This window comes from Protopterus annectens, chromosome 3.part1 (genome assembly GCF_019279795.1).
Source record: "Protopterus annectens isolate FY-2018-M chromosome 3.part1, PAN1.0, whole genome shotgun sequence".
NCBI lineage: Eukaryota > Metazoa > Chordata > Ceratodontiformes > Protopteridae > Protopterus > Protopterus annectens.
In genome coordinates this window covers 1,856,647,586-1,856,665,088 of record NC_056732.1, presented here as the reverse complement: position 1 = coordinate 1,856,665,088, position 17,503 = coordinate 1,856,647,586, and the positions used below count along the sequence as shown (strand labels likewise).

The following is a 17,503-nucleotide window of genomic DNA, read 5'->3' as shown; positions in this document are numbered from 1 at the left end:
GAACTTCATCTATAATGGTCACTGCTTTTAGAAAACTGGGAATTTTACTGGTAGTTACGTTTGGATGCAGGTAACTGGCCGGGTTTAAATGAACATATTTCTATTAGTCCCCTATTAAAGCTTTTGGCTTTGGATAGGTAGAAATACCTTTTTAATTAACTATTTATGCACCATTTTCATATATCCATTTATTGGTGTTAAGGCTAATGGTTTATATGTATTTTGTATCTTTAAGGGGGGTGTCTATTTGTTTAATTGCTTTTATGATGTTATTGAACTTAGTATAAATGGAGTCAGTTTGTTTCTGTGGGTTGTCTGATGAAGTTCTTACTGTTAAGGATGAAACCGCTTATGTAATAAACAGTTTTATATGAATTCTACTTTTTGGTCTTCATTTTGGGAATTCTTCAATTGTACAGGAGCTTTCCCCCAACTGTTTTGGCAGCCTTTTTTGGATTTAGTTAATCTATAATGTAACAAGTCTAAGATCCATATTATTTATTTGATTTAACATTTGTTTACCGGGAAAGTCCGACTTGGAGTGAAGCCAATTGTCAACAGAGGCCAGGGGAGAAAAGCTCCAGGTGTATGTCTTTGTAACATGGGAGGAAAGCGGAACACCTGGAGGAAACCCACATGAACGCAGGGAGGACATGCAGACTTTGCACAGGCGGCACTCCAGCCGAGAATGGAACTATAGAACCTCTTGCTGTGAGGTGTGCTACTGCTTCACCACTGTGCCATCATTACATTTGTTTATTATATTTTTGTGGCTATTTTTAAATGGCTGCAGTCTCAAGTAAGGGAAGGAGAAGTGAAATTTGACAGTGAAAATAATAAAATAATCGTTGTTGGACCACTTCTGTTGACAGGGAAAGGGTGAGCAAGCACAACGGTGGAAATAAAGCCCCATGGATGGAAGGTTGTGAGAAAATGAAGTATGTCAGATATCTGGACAACATGTGCAGGAAGAACTGGACAGAGGGGAGCCCTGTCTGGAAAGGATCCTAAAGGTGTTTCCTATAAGCACTTCAAGCTTCAACTGTGGTTCAAGAGATGGCATCTAGTAATATAAAGGAAAACTAAGTCAAATGTACTCAGAGAAGTTTACAGTAAATGAAACAGGAATACATCAACTCAAATAAAAGGCTGGAAAAATAGAAGATACTTTTAACTAGCTAGTCTGATGAACTGATTAAAACTCCAGAAATCAGAGGATACAAATTAAGAAAAGACTAGCTGAATATGAGGCTTCTCAGAAGTGTTGTATCAAAAAAATAGAGTTAGAAGACAGAGCGCACAGAGAACACCTGAGATTTTCTGCAGTACCACAGAAACTGGAAGGACCAGGCTATTCATTTTGTGAAAGCACAAACAAGCAACTAGACTGGTGTTCCACAGCAGGATTTGTTAAATGAAAGGGCACATCCAGTGTGTACTGTAAATGTGGGCATGAGAAAGCAGCTAAGACCTGAATAAATAAAGATACAGTCATAGCAGCAGAAAGATTCGATCCTGACATAACTGTTGTAGAAGGGGAAAAGTATCCACAATTGGAGACATCGGAATGTTTGTGAAAAATTATTATTTTCTGTACACCAGGCAGAAGAGAAGCAAATTTATCCGAGCAGTCAGTGAATGTCACATGGCAGGTGTGAGATTCAAGCTGCTGTGTCCACTGTCTTCAATTTTTTTTCCTGGACAATCAAAGACATTTTTTGATGCAGAACAGGCTAAGGAGGAAATAAAATTAGTTTAGTCCACAAAAAGTGAGACATCGAGCAGAAGGAGGACTCTGCTTCTACTTTTTCTGACAATAAGTCTCATTGAGACTGTTTGCCAGTGAGCCTTTTCCAGTGTTCCAAAGGAATATGCCTGAGAGTCAGAAAAAGGTCAGGAATTGACTAGAAAAATCAGAAGTACCTTTGACTTCAAAAATGCAGGTGATTGGGAAGTAGACCTTCGACATTAAAATTAAAGAATTAATAAGATTGATGTTTTCCAGTCTTACATTTATGATATATGGCTTTGCAAATAAAAGTGACTGGACATTTGGGTGGACTGTAAAGCATGCACCCCACATTATAGCTTTACTTTTTTCTCTTTAGTCTCATTTTAAACATTAACTATAAGAAAAAACAATTTTGTTCTTATTAGTATTTGTATGAAACAAGCAGATTTGTATAGTGTGCAGTCAGGGTATTTTAAGTGTTGGTGTTTTTTTCAGTGGCAGTGTTAATGATATTAAAGTAAACATGTACCTTTTTTAGTTGTAAAAAGTATAGGAGTTACAGTGTATCATCAGAAGAAATGTTGAACATAAGCAAATTTAAGTTAATATAATGCTGTGATCGTGGTATGCTCAGGTGGGGTGGGGTACAAAGGTATACTGATGTTCTAGAACTAAGAAGATAATTCCCCAGGTTTAACAAGCGTGGATGTCTAGATTAATGGCTGTAGCTTAAGCTATAAACATTTTTCTAAGTAAAAAAGCTTGAAAGTAAGACACAATGATGAAAGCTATAAACAATTTAAGCTTCTTGCATCAGATGTTCTTTGTGAGAGACGAAGTCTTCAGTTTAAAGCATTTAGCCAAAATTCTGTATGTTCTCTTTTCAGTGAAATTTACAAAGATTCCTCCATGCATCTGCAAGTTGTCCCCCCCCTCATTTCTGACTAGTTTTACATGAAGACAATGTCTTCAGGTGCAGTCAGTTAATCTTAAGAGCTCTGAGCATTCTTTGCTAAGGGAAGTACAAAATTTAAAAGCACAGTTAGAAGCAGTTCAGGGAAGAATAATGTTAATGGAAATGAATAAGAAATAGCAGCCTTCCCAGCAGGCCTATTACTGTGATGCATTTAAAAGAACACTGCATACATTGCTTTTATTTAAAAGTAGTCAGTGCACATTTTCTTAGGGATAAAAGTTAATATTTTCTGAAAGTATGCAAGCTGTTTTTCACATCTGGGAAGGAAACTGAGATAAGAAAAGAACAAACCGCAATCAATGCAAGTGGGAACACGGGTTGTAACATGCACTGTGGCATGGGTAGACTTAATTTTAGTGTAGGTTATGCCCGTTGCTGCAGTTGTTGATTTGGGGCAATGATTCCTGTCTGGAAGGTTAAACTTCATTTGTTGAAAATGTACATACTTTCCTGTATGTGTTCTTGGTTAATAGGGGATGGTGTGTTCTGAAAATACATTTAGGCTTTTTTTTTGAGGGTTTTCATTAAAGCAAAAAATCTTGAAAAATGTGACATAGGTTCAAATGGAGATAAGAAATATATAAATATATATAAAAATTAGCCTGACAAACATTATTGTGTGCATGGAAGGCAAATGCATGTTCAAAAGAGCTGTCATATATGTTATGTGGAGAAAAATAGCTTTTTATCATAATGACTATACCATCCATATTATCATGGAATGTAAGTGGCCTTTCAAGTTTAGAGAAAAAGAAAGGAGTGTTGAATTATATTAAGACATGCAGAATGCATTAGTAGTGTTGTGGGAAACATATTTGGAAAGAAATGAGCATGTAATTTTGACAAAGAAAGGATTTCAGAGTGGTCAGTCACCAGAATATCAGGGACAAAGGAAAAAGAGTAATAATACTGATTGCTGGAGGGGCACCAATAGTGATAGAATGACAGTAATGGTAGATTCGTGGTTGTAGGGGGCTATTGGCAAAGGATGAAGATTACAGTATTTATATTCCACCAGAAATTGTTGTTATGGAGCTTAAGAAAAATTTGGTACTGGAACTTGATTTGCAATAGTGACATGTATCAAGGAGACCTAGAAGGAAAAATATAACAAAAGAGGGTAGATTTCTGAAGAAATTTATAAAAATATTTGTTATAGAAGGCATGAATTCAGTTTTAGGAACTCTGAGATAATTTACATATTCTTCCCCAAGGTAAACAGCTGGGACACACTGGACAGAAATTATATTTCACAGGAACTTGTGCTTTTAATTAAAAGCTTCGACGCCCATCTAGTAACTATTTTAGATTATGCACTGATAAAAACGAAGATAAAATGCAGTCCAGTTAAGTTAAAATCTGACACAGGCACTTTCCCATCTACCTGGAGAAATTAAAGGAATGGCAGTAGAAATTAGGGAAAATAGAAATTTCTTCATAAGGATTAACTAGTGAGTGTGATGAAACAAAAAAGGAGTTTAAAATAAGGTAGAAATTAAAGAGAAAGAGATATGATTAAGAAGTAAAAGAAATTATTTAGAGAGCCTAAGAGAAGTTAAAGTATTGCAAAATAAGGGGAATCCTCAGAAAAAGAAGACAAGCAACTGCAGAGTGCTAAAGAGAAAATAAGAGAATATTTGGATAATATGCATGAGTTTAGAAAGATTGCTGTTAAGCAGCTATTTTTTGATAACAACTCTAGACCACAAAAACTTTTACCACAACAACTCATCCAACTGAAAGTAGAAAATATCATTGCCAAACTTAGGGAGCCTGTGGCAAGGAAAAATAACCAGAGATCCTGTAGAGGTATTAGAGATATGTCGGAAATGTTATGAAAATTTGCATAAAGAGGGGGACTGTGGAAACCAAGAAGGAGCACAAATAGAAATATTTATGAAATACTTAATTAAGCCAAGGTTGGGGGGAGAAGAGGCTGAACATTTAATAGTTAAGATAGGAGGTGATGAGATGAAAACAGTGATGTATTATCAATCTGCAGGGAAGTCTCCAGGAACAGATGGTATTCCTGTGGAAGTTTTGAAGTTAGGAGGGGAAACGTGACAAATATCTGGCAGATGTTGCTTAATTATATTTTAAAAGGTGAGAAGGAACAGTATCTTTGAAAAACTCTGTGGTGGTTGTATTACTCAAAGAGGGTAAAGACCAATGAGACCCAAACCCATATAGACCAATTTCAATTTTAAACTGCGATTATAAAGTGTTTATATGTATACTAGCTAAAAGAATGTCAAAGGTTTTACTGAGTGGAGGCAAACACTTAATGGAACAATGATGATCCAGAGGGAGGCAACATAGAATACTGATGCTGTTGTTGTGGGGTCTTGATGCAGAGAAAGCATTCAACGGAGTAAGCTGGGATTTTGAGTAGGGCAATGAAGGTGCTTGTGCTCCCCGATACAGTAAAATGATTAATTAGGAGGATATATGAAGGATCAGAGGCAAGAATTAAAATGGGAGGATACCTCTCTGTTATGTTCGTATTTGAACAGATATACGAAACAAAAGGGTGTCCTCTTTCCCCTTTGTTATTTCCTTTGTATGTAGAGCCACTGTCAAAGAAAGTAAGGGACTCACAAATTCAAGGATGTAATTGGTATGGTAATCAAGAAAAGTTGGCTTTATTTGCAGATGATACTTAAGATATGTATGAATAGACTTTGAAAAAGATGATACGGTAACTGAGAAACTGGAAGCTATTGTTTTATGGATATGGATAAGATATTGATTTTATATACAGGTCAGGCATATTTTTATCAATGAGAGGAAAGATTGAGGGCAGTAATTAATAAAACAGTTAAAGGAATTTATCTGGGAGGGAAAGAGGGCAAGAGATAAGTGGGATAAGGTGATCCTCCCAGTAGAACACGATGGTTTAGGATTACCTGATTGGAAGTGATATTTTAGAGCTACACAATTTAGGCTCATGTACATAACACAAGCTGAAGGTTATAAACCAAAGTGGAAAGGGATGATGATGAAGCTGTGGGGGGTGAAGAAAGAAAGAGGGAGTGAGATTTATCCATAAGTAGAATAATAACCATCATGCATAATATTATAGTCATAAACTTGCAGAAAGTATTATTAAAAACTAAGCCAACACATGAATGGAGAAAGAAGATTTTGCCAATAAGGATGACTGTAAGTAAGAGTACATGAAATAGGCAAGAGGGTGATGGAAAGGAAAGGACAAAGGTATTGGAAGCAAATGACTATAGAGGGATAGGTAATAGTGGGATGAGGCTCACAAGTGTATACTAGGCTGATGATTACATGGGCCTTTATAAGCCTAGCCATGCAACCCAATTGTATCCCACAAGATGTCCTTCCATATTACTGTTGCAGTATTCATTACCTGTGGGATCTCCTTCCTAGGGTAGCCCAAAGTCCGCCCACTTTACCAAAGCCTTTAACTGTTGTACATGTCCTAGTCATACTTATGCCCCCCCGTGCTAGCGTAGGGCGTAAAGGTGATGAACAGACACTCCGCCTCAGAACTTCTTTGCTACCAGTCCGAATGCTAAAGTTGTACATTGGTTTGAATGCTCTTTGCTGTACTGATTATACCGAACCTTGTTATAGATAAGTACCTGACTAAGTACTAAGAAGCGTTCTGTGATTTGAAAGCAAAAGTGCTTACATATTTTACCTGTTCGTCAATAAAGTGCGTTATATTTTGCATCTGAGCCTTGGAGCCTTCTCTCTATTTTGTTTTTATGGACTTTATTCAGAGCTTGTTTAATGACCTGATGGTCTTGAGACCACCTCAGGGGGTCTCTCTTCCTGCCTCTCCTTGATCTTCTACTCCTACTAAAAACATGACTCTTCTGATGAAGAGTCTGATTTGGAAGTAGAATCTCTAGCTTACTCCTCCCTAATACCATCTACTTTAGATTATGGGTCTGAGGAGGAAGAATATCTGAGTCCTGACTCTCCCTTAGAGGAGTTGTCCTTTGGAGATTCACTAGTGAGCATTATGGAGCATTTCAAGTTAGACTGCTCCTAAGATTCTGACTTTCAGAAGAGATGTTATGAGTTGCTGCAGATGGACTCACCTAAACCTTGTTCGATCTTCCCTGTCCTAGCTGCTCTCTTGGATACCTTTTCAACTGCTTTATTGGCCACTGACTCCCAGGCCTCAACTCCAAAGAAGATGACCATTTTTAAAAGCTGCCTGAGGCTTGTAAGTTCCTCTCCAAGTGTCCTTTTTCTTAACCAGCAATTGTGTCTGAATCTGCTGACAAGCCTTCTGAGCTCTTTTAATCTCATGCAAGCTCCTTCCTTCCTTCTAATAAGGACTTTGGCCATCATGTGTCCACACTTGTGAGGAAGTCATTCTCTGTGGCACAGTTTATAAGTAAGATGTTTATTTATTTATTTAGTTATTTACTTAACATTTGTTGACTGTGAAAGTCCGACTAGGACAGAGCCTATTTTTAGTGAAGGCCCTGGGAGAAACACTCCAGACGCATGTCTTTGGAATGTGGGAGGAAACCCACGCGAATGCAGGGAGGACATGCAGACTCTGCACAGAAGGCACCCCGGATGAGAATCATACCAGAGAACCTCTTACTGTGAGGTGACAACATTGACCGCTGTACCACTGCACTGTCCAAGTTATAGCCCCACTGTACTCACCCCTCATTAGACCAGTAATTGAGTATAATGTGCCATTTGGCATGTACTTGACTAGGTACTTACATCAGCTGAATTGACGTCAGAGGTTCCTCAAAAAGAAAATACAGGGCATTAATAACATGGCCTATGCTGATGGATGTTCCAGTTGTATCATGTGCGTGGTCAGGTTCATACCGAGGGGGGCGTTATACTCACTGATGCATCTGCTGATGGCCAAATGCAGTGGCATGATGATCTCCGTTGACGTAGATGCCTTGCCCTTATTTACAAGTGGAGTGATACAGAATGACTTTATTACTACCTTGGAGGGTCTAGATCATTTGATTGAATATTATTTTGTCGATTACCTTTTTGTTGAACATTTTCAGTGAAACACGTATTTATCAAATGTTCTATTTGCCAAAGTTCTTTTAGTAGAAATTGTTTTGTTGGCAATACCTGGAAGCAATGCAGGACGTGGCTATAATTTGAAATGTAAGACAAGTGAACACTGTTAAGTTAAAAATATCAATAGTCCATTGAAGACATGCTATACAATATTTTAGTTATTGTTAACTGATTCATGTATTGCTCCAACGCAGCAGTTCACCAAATAAACATAACTGCTCATCATTCAACAATTCATGAAAGTTAATGAATATTCATACCGCTGGCAGCTTGAATATTTGTAGGCCATTTCTAGGTTACCGTTTTTATCAGTGTAGTGCAATCTCGGAGTTGGTATATTTAATTTGTGAGAGATGGGGGAGCAAAGCCCCCCACTTGGTGGGTGCAGGGGGCATAGCCCCCTCTGCAAAAGGGAAGGTGTTTTATTAAGTATTTCTGTTTATTAAATTAATTTTTAATATTTATGTATTATGTTTACCAGTGAAATGGTTCCAACTTCTGTAGTTGATTAGTGACGTGTAACTTTGCATAGTTTTAAGGTGGCCAACAAAAATAATTTGTTTTAATGAAGTTCAGGAAACAGAGTGATCGACAAGAAGGAGCTTTGGTGAAAAGGCTTCGATAAACAGATGTTCAGTATAATAATAGTTTGATGAAGTGATATAGACCCAACTTAGACATATGTTGGTCGAAGGCCAGGTTACTATCTACATGCATCCCCAAATCCCTGACTACTGGATTAACTTTTACAGGTAGTTTATCAGTGAGATAGTTTCCCAGAGTAGCCAACTTCCCAAAAGATACAATTTTGCATTTCTTGGCATTGAGTTTTAAGCCATGGTTTTTGCACCAGTCAGTTGTTAACCTTAAACCTTTCTGTAATATGTTAATACCTTAAGGGGATTATTTGCGGTTTCTAGATCTTGGCCTTGACTTCCGAAAAGTAGATGCCAAAGTGTAGCGAATCCAGGACAAAGCCATGAGTAGCTCTGCTAGTGATCAGCCTCTTTGTGGAGATGGTTAGTCCTGTCTGTGAGCCAGTTGGCTGACCAGTGTGTTATGCCTAGTTCTCTGTGTTTGTTTACAATTCCTGCATGGGGTATTGTGAGTCTACGTCCCAAGCATGAAAGACCACAATACTGAAGACTATAAGGCCAAGACGAAAACTCAGAAACTTCATTTCAATGAGTGATTGCATAGCAGACAACTTTCTGACGGTAAGTAACCAGCTGGCCAACAAGGGGAATTTACCCTTTTCCCCACTACAGTGAGATCCCAGAGTTGGCATATTTAGTTAGGGGGGTTTTGGGGGGCACAGCCCCCCCCACATTGGGAGATGTGGGGACATAGCCCCCAAACCTGGGTGGGTTGGTGATGGTGCGGTGTGTTTTCTGTAAGTTTTTGGCCCAGTGGTTACTTACTATTGGAAAGTTGACAGGTTTGTGGTCATTTGTTCATTTGAATGTTGGAGTTTTCATCTCTGCCATTTCGCTTCAGTACTGTGGTCTTTCGTGCTTGTGAAGTAGACCCGGTATTGTACCAAATGACTTGGCCAGGTCAAGATAGGCAGAATTCACTGTTTTGCCCTCATCCATTGCCTAGGTGACTCTCAAAGAAGTCTACCAGGTTCAGTAGGCATAAACCTACTTTTGGCAAAACAAAGCTGGGTGGTCCAGTGTCTGTGACATCATCCTTGCCAACCCCCTTATTCCCATTTTCTACATGGGGTTGGGGTGTTGAATCAAAAGCTGCCATCTCTGTCTATTCAATGCCACTCTTCTGCCTTCTTCAACACTCATGTTTGACTGTCAGATGTCTTCTCTCACACACTGCATCCACCTGTTTGCTGGTTGCCCTTGTACAGTGTCTGTATGTCATTGTTAATCATTTCTATGATAATTCTTTCCATGGCTTTGCATACAAGACTACTCAAGCTAATAAGTCTGGAGTTCCCGGGATCTGCCAATGATCTGCCCTTGTTCAGAGAGATGACCGTTGCAGTCCTCCATTCATGTGGCACAAAGTCTTTTTAGAGGCCATAGTTGAATAGTGACTCCAGTGGCCCTGATAGATTAAATTTCGGGCTGTTTAGGAGGCATCCTGGGATGGTATCGGGTCCACTGAAGCTGTGTTTATGGCCTTAACAAGCACACCCAGGACCTGCTCCCTATTAATAGTTGGAGGGCTTATGTTAGGTGGGAGGTGGCTGGGTGTGAGCAGAGGAGGCAAAATTGGAGCTGAATTTGTCTGCTAGTAGATTTACTATATCTATTGATGGTGTGATTCCAGCAGAGTGGCTTGTTTTTCTGACATAGTTCTGCACTTCTTCCTGGTGGGTGCAGCTGCCTTTATGCAGCTATTAACATGCTTGTACAGGGTTTCTGTGAACAGTTCCTCACAGGCAACAGTGTTCTCAGAGTTTATGGGGGCTTGAAATTTTGTCAAGTTATCACTTAATATTATGACGTTAGCCTTAGAGTAGTTCCTGAACTTTCCAGTGTTAGTTGGGGTTCCAGGTTTTATTGTTACTTTAAAGGAGACTGTTTTGTGATCTGTATCATCACAGAGGACATTATGTCAGGGGGTGTGCAGCACTCATCCGTATTCGTGAGGACTGGATCCAGTATGTTTGCACCCATAGTTGGTATATTGACAATCTAGTACAGGGAATTTGTGTTTGCAAAACCCAGGAATCTGTGTGTGCATTTTTGATATCATATATGATTCCCATTTAATAGTAGGTAATTAAAGTCACCCGTGAATATGGTATTGGGTTGGATGATGAGTGTTTTCATTAAGCTTAAATACGTGTTGTAGGTTTCCTGGATTGTAGAGGGATCACTCGCAAGGGAATGGTATGAGATTTTGAAGAGTGATCTGAATGTGGAGAAGCTCAGGTACATCATCCTGTGACCAGCCTTGAGGTATATTTATTTTTGATGTAAACTGAGATTCCTCAACCTTTAATCCCTGCCTTTGTAGTAGCTGGTCTAAATGTGTGGAAGGCATTATAGCCTTGCACTGCTGGGGTGCTCTTCGTGGCTTTAAACTGTCTCTCACATCAGAATTCTCTGGGTGAGGAAAGCTTGTAGGAAGTGGAGTTTCTTGTTTAGACTCCCAGAATTGACCAGTGACACATTTAGATTTTCTTGGTTTAGATTTGCAATGTTGGAAGTACTTTCAGTTTTGCATTGCCTACAAAAGGCACTATGGGGGAGGACAAGGTTTTAGCTAATATTCAAAGGCCTAGAGGGCAGAGGTGCAGACCATCTTTGGCAAAGCAGCATGGTCTGTTGACCATCTCTTTCCATGCTGACGAGTACTGCACCCCTTTAGAATGACACTAGAAACTAAGCCAATTAGTCAGTCATCTTTTCTTTGTATTGTGGCATCATCCTTGTGGAAGGTAAAATGCTGCTTAATGCTAGGCTCATACCAGCCTGGGGCACATATTCCGAGGGTTCCATGATGTTTCTTTCCGTATAATCTAGAGAGGTATGTCTCAGGTCATTACACCCACGTGGACTATGGCTGAGTCATACTGGTACTTTGGGTCCTATGACCTGAGTGCATGTGTAATATGGTGGATCCTGGCCCCTGAGAAGCAACTGACAGTGACTTTCTCCACACAGAAATCAGTGTTTCTCACAGTGGGGTCTCCAATGACCAGAATGTTGGGTTGTGTGATCATAAGATCATAGGAGGTTACTAGGCTGTTGGCCATGAGGCCCTTATAAGCCTAGCCAAGAGTTTAGCCCATGTTGAGACAAATCAGCATCTGATGCCCCTGTCCAGCAGGGACACGGGTGGAATCCCAGGGGTATATTTTCTGTTTCCTATCCAGTTGTCCAGGTTGCACTTAAAAAGGGTAAAGACATACTCTGCTTGATGTGGAGAGGGAGTCTGTTCCATAGATGGGGAAGTCTCTGAGACACAAATCTGTCCCGCCAACAAGTCTTGTTGATGTCACAGACCAGGTTGAGGCCATGTGTGCGGGTTACTTGAGTGGAGCTTGACTTGCAGATATTCAGCAGTCCCATCAATGTGGGGTCCGTGATCGCCTTGTATGCCAGACAGAGGTCACCTCTGAGGAATCTGTATGAAACTGAGTAGAGGGATAGGGCTTTTAGCCTTTCTGTGTATGGTAGATATTTGAGGCCTTGGATTCTCCTGGTGAGAAACCTCTGTGGTCTCCCCAGCTGCTGCATGTGCTTTGTGAGGTACATGCCAAAAGGGGCATTATACTCAATAATGGGCCTTATAAGGGAAGAATAGAGAGATGTTATGACCTCCTTGTCCCTGGATGAGATACCCTTACTTATGTGGTGGGCCATGTAGAAGGCTTTCCGTACAACGGAAGCAACATGGTGGTCAAAAGTAAGGTTGCTGTCAACCTGGATGCCCAAATCCCTCACAACTGACACAACTGATGAGTGCTTAGGACATTGTTGTTATTGTGATAAATTGTGGGGACATCACTCTCCCCAAAGGGGATGATGATGCATTTTTTGGTGTTCAGCTTGAGGCCATGTTTCTGGCACCAGTCATTTGTCTGAGTGAGACCCTCTTGGAGAATGTCCACCTCACTAGGGGAATTGATGACAGCACGCAGATTGCAGTCATCTGCAAACTTGGTCAGCCATAGCCCACTGGTTTTTGGCCTGCATCTCAGAAAAGTATATCCCAAATAACAGAGGCCCCAAGACTGAACCTTGGGGTACGCCGCTTATTACAGGTCTACTGCTTGAAGTGGCTTCCCCTGTTTTGACTACATGGGTTCTATCAGTGAGCCAGTTTGCTACCCATCTGGTAACATATGGATTAATGCCTAGTTGAGAGAGTTTATCTGTTATGCCTGAGTGGGGAATAGTGTCAAAGGCTTTGACCAGGTCAAGGTAGGTGGTGTGCTCTGTCTTCCCCTCTTCCATGGCTTTGGTGACTGTCTCAAAGAAGTCGACCAAATTTAGCAGACATGACCTCCCCTTGACAAAGCCAAACTGTGTGGGATCAAGTGTTTGGAGGTTGCCAATGTCCTTGTTAATGAGGTCCATGATAATCCATTCCATGGCCTTGCAGATCAGACTAGTTAAGCTGATGGGTCTGTAATTTCCTAGAGCGGTGGATGCTCCACCTTTGTGTAAAGGGAAGACAATGGCTGTCCTCCACTCAGTTGCGATGAAGCCAGTACTCAGGCTTTAGTTGAATGGGGTGCCTAATGGTTCCTGCCTGAGTTCATGTAGGATGCAGCCTGGGATGTTATCGGGTTCCATGGAGGCTGTATTTTTTGTTGCAAGATGCATTTTATTTTCCATGGACATGAATCTTCTTCTATGCTTTTCCACCCTTTCCATTAATACCCAGGGTCAATCTGAAGATTCAGAAGGAATCCCTCAAAATCATTGCAGTGACTCCCTTTCTGACCTAGGCAGCATTGGTTGTCCCTTCATTTGGAAGCGGCCAGAGGACAATTACTACAAACTTCCTCACAGACTGGATTTACTCATACACAATAAGAGGTGTCTGATACATCTCAACACCAGTCATCTACAACTGATTGCCTAGATGATAGAATTTTAGTACTTTTAGGCACCTTTTCTCAGAGGATGTACAGCAGGTATTAACTGTGACAATAAAGCCTTCTCCTAGAAAATCATTTATTAGCAAATGGAAAAGGTTTTCAAGTCTGCGCCAACAAAAGAACTTGTACCCATACAGTATTTGCGTGATATACTATGCTTTGTACCCATACAGTATTTGTGTGAGTTACTGTGCCTTGTACCCATACAGTATTTGTGTGAGTTAGAATACCTTGTACCTATACAGTATTTGTGTGAGTTAGTATACCTTGTACCTGTACAGTATTTGTGTGAGTTAGTATACCTTGTACCCATACAGTATTTGTGTGAGTTTCTTTGCCTTGTACCCGTACAGTATTTGTGTGAGTTACTGTGCCTTGTACCCATACAGTATTTGTGTGAGTTACTATGCTATGCTCTGTTATGCTCCTCAGCCAGGATTCAGTTGTTGGCCATCATAGCATGTCAGCCCATGGACCCCCCCCCCTTTCAGTGCAACCTCATGTGAAAATGTTTTCCAAAGGGGTGTTGCATAAGAAGCCTCTTAGGAAACCATTCGCTCCTCCTTGGGAATCTTTATTTTGTGTTAGAAAAACTCTTGCTCATTTGAACCAGATCACCAGACTGACTTGAGGCTCTTAACAGAAAAACAGCCTTACTGTTTGCTCAGATCTCTGCAAGAAGAGTATCTGAATTGCATGCTGTCTTGGTGGGTCAACCTTATCTCATTTCCCACCAAACTTGTACCTAAAGTGATGTCCAGGTTTAACTTAAGCCAAGCTATCAGTCTTCTTGTATTCTTTCCAGAACCTGAAATTGCATACTCTATACTTTGGATGTCTGTAGACAACTCTGGTACTGTCTTTACAGACCAAAATACTGTAGAAGTTGTGATCAGTTGTTCATTTCTTGCGAAGGTAAGAAAAAGGACAACCTGTGTCAGAACAGGCTTTCTCAAAGTGGTTGCCTCATGTTGTTACTGTTTGTTATACCTACCATAACAAAACAAAGCGCTATAAACTATACTCCTTCTCCAGGTCTAGTACAGGCTTTGGTAAGACCATTCTCCAGGAACTCTGTGATCCCCATCCTTCCCCCTCCGCCTAGTTTAAGTTTGCAGTAGTGATCAAATGAAGAATGCAGTGGACCTCTGTAAGTATACTTAGCACAACAGTAACTAAGGCTACTGTAGCAGTGATCATTTAAGCATCAACTGTTATGATGTTTAATTACACCACTGTCCTTTTTCAACACCAATTATGTGTGCAAAACACTCAAAAAACAAGCAAACTGTATTAAAAAATTGTAAATATGAGAAAAAATACTGGTTTTGGTGAATGAAGGCTGTGGCCTAAAATGCCAAATTCCATCAGAATCCTACTCGGTCTAGTTCCAGGGTTTGCAATTTTATTTTTCTAGGAAAAAATGGAAAATCAAGGTCCCTGCTAAGAACACATTGAAAGGGGGTCAGAAAGCTTGTACCACTTAGCAAAATAAAAAATAAAGAAAAACTCTGTCACATTTAAATCCCCCTCAAAAACTGTTTCCTTTCTTTATTTAAAAGGTTGTAATTTTCCTACAACATCAGTGGCACAGTGGGTAGCTTACACTCCTTTGGCATCAGAAGCCCAGAAGGCTGTAGGTTCTATTACCAATCCATGTGATTGGATTGCTGACATATAGTCCTTCAGATGAGATGTTAAACTGATGTCACATCTGTTTGAGTTGGTAAAAGCTCAAGCGGATGCAAACATCCCATGACAACTATCAAATAGATGCCATAACCAAATTTCCCCTAATAGTAGAAATACCACTTTGGTTCTCTCTTGAAAATATGCCAAAAGCCTACTGGTACGAACCTAGTTAACAAAAGATAAATTCATAACATAAAATAAATGATATTTAAAGCTTCACTTATGTAAGTTACTCAGATTTATAATTGTATGTATATCACTGAATGTATATTATTAAAAAAAGAAAAAAATATACACTATGCACATAATGTGCTTATGAGAGGTAGAACTTTTACAACTGAATTTTAACCAAAAGCAAAGCTTCTAAAATATACGTAAATCATGAGACTCACATCTCTTCATTTTTATGGGGGTTGGGAGGGTGGCCTAATGGTTAAGGTGTTTGCATTACAAACACAAGGTGCAGGGTTTGAGTCTCACAAGGGATAATTGGCTAGGCTTAAAATAGCTCGCAAAAGCAGTTAGCTTAGTACTAACCTATGAAGCTATGAACCTATGAAATAATTCCAAAAATGATAGCCAAACTTTGTAATTTAGTACCTCAAATTTGAATCGTAATTTGTTTCCATTTCTTCATCAAACACTGTTCTTATTATACTAATTAGTTCAGAAAGTAAGTCTAGAGATCTTTGTAGTTATCATTTTCCTAGCAATAGCCATTAAATATCACAAGAGAGGATACTGATCTTTACTAATAGAAATAGGCAAAGAAAGACGTAAAACTAATTCTCTTTTAAAAGTGACATTGTTCATCAATATTGCAGGAAGTCTGGATGCTGGTCCAGAATTCTTTAAAATTGAACGTTAAGATATCACACGATTCTAATCTGCTTTAATTTCCATTTCACATATCCAGGATTTACTTAAGTCTGATTTTTTATCTTTGATAACGTCTCTGAAGTATAAAAAAATCAGTGTTTATTTTTCCATGTGAAAGTTCTCCTAATTGATGCTGATGTAGCTTTAGCTGTTGAGCTCAACATTATTTTTTTTCTCAGTAATTCCTAAATTCTTTTATTCGAATAAAATCTTATAAAGGTCAAACAGAATGGACGTGCCTGTCTTATTTTTGTATTTTAATAGCTTAAATCGTAGGTTTTTTGTGTAAATCTTGTATATTTTGAGATTTCTCTGTCATTAAATTTCTTCATCCTTAAAAATTTAACTATTCATTTTTTTTTCATCCTGAATATTTTTTGATTCAGGTAATTTAAGATGTATGCTATGGTAGTGTACACCAGCTTACAGAATTATTTTCCTCCATTTAAGCATTTTCCTTATTCAGAGTCTCCTGTTAAACTTTTTGTTGTACAAAAACAGATGTATTGTAAACAACCACATTATAAGTTTATATAGTGCTATATATTTATATACTCTGAATTAGTGGTATTAATGTATTATATTATATATTTTACAGAAAACATTTTATTACTAAAATTAATTGTTACATTCAGTCATTAATAAATGCCAACATTTTTCAAATTCTCACTTAAAATTAAACAATCACTATTAACTAGTCACACTATATACATCAGTTGCATGCCATTTAATTAAGTAGTAATCAACTGCAAATATGTACTGAAATAATCAAGATACAGTCCATCTAAAGCTATTTATTGGATAAGTTCATAGTTTCCAGACATTTTTTTAATTTCACGTTCATTAAATACTGCACTCAACAAAGGGTGAATTCTTTGGATTGTGGGGAGGTTTAGGATTTCCTTTTTCTTGTAGTGGCCTTTCAGTCTACTGCTAAATGGTTTCTAAAAGGTAGTATTTGTGTTTTGCATTTGTTTACCAGGGTGGTACACCAATTACAACTGACCTCTTGCAGGTACTGCATATAGTATCCAGTCTGTCTTCAAAAGTAAAACCTACGCTGTTCCATTTTGATATTAAATTGTTACCAATAATTCTGTTTTATTGTAATTGTCATTTTATTTAATTTGTATCATATTTTAAGATTATTCCTCAACATATTAGCTTTTTAAGTTGTAATTATTACCACTTGACATATTTGACTCATGGATTTATTTTATTAACATAAGCTTAGTGTTTATTTCATTAAATGGCAATCCAGATTTTTTTCAAAGTCCTTTAATATCTTTTATAGCTCTGTTATAGAATGTTTAGTTTCAGTTATAGTTAATAGAATGCCATTTGCAAATAAAGACATTTTTTAGATTTGTGTTTATAATTAGCTTTAATACCTGCTATATTAGAATTTTTGTCTAATTATAATTGCTAAAGGTTTAGTAAGCAATTCAAAAAGAATGAAGGAAGAGGGACACCCCTCTTTAGTACCTTTCTTTCAAAGTAATGACTATGGTAAAAAAGAGCCACTTTTGGCATATCTTTCCTGAGTGTAAAGTTTTTATTGATTGTATACATATTTCTAGAAAACTAAATTCATCTGCAA

The 17,503-nt window shown here is 38.6% G+C and overlaps 1 protein-coding gene across 1 annotated transcript in view; it reads left to right on the top strand.

Annotated features, from left to right (window-relative positions):
* Positions 1-17,503, top strand: part of LOC122798768 (gastrula zinc finger protein XlCGF26.1-like) — a 95,902-nt gene that overhangs the window by 46,989 nt on the left and 31,410 nt on the right. The window lies entirely within an intron of this gene.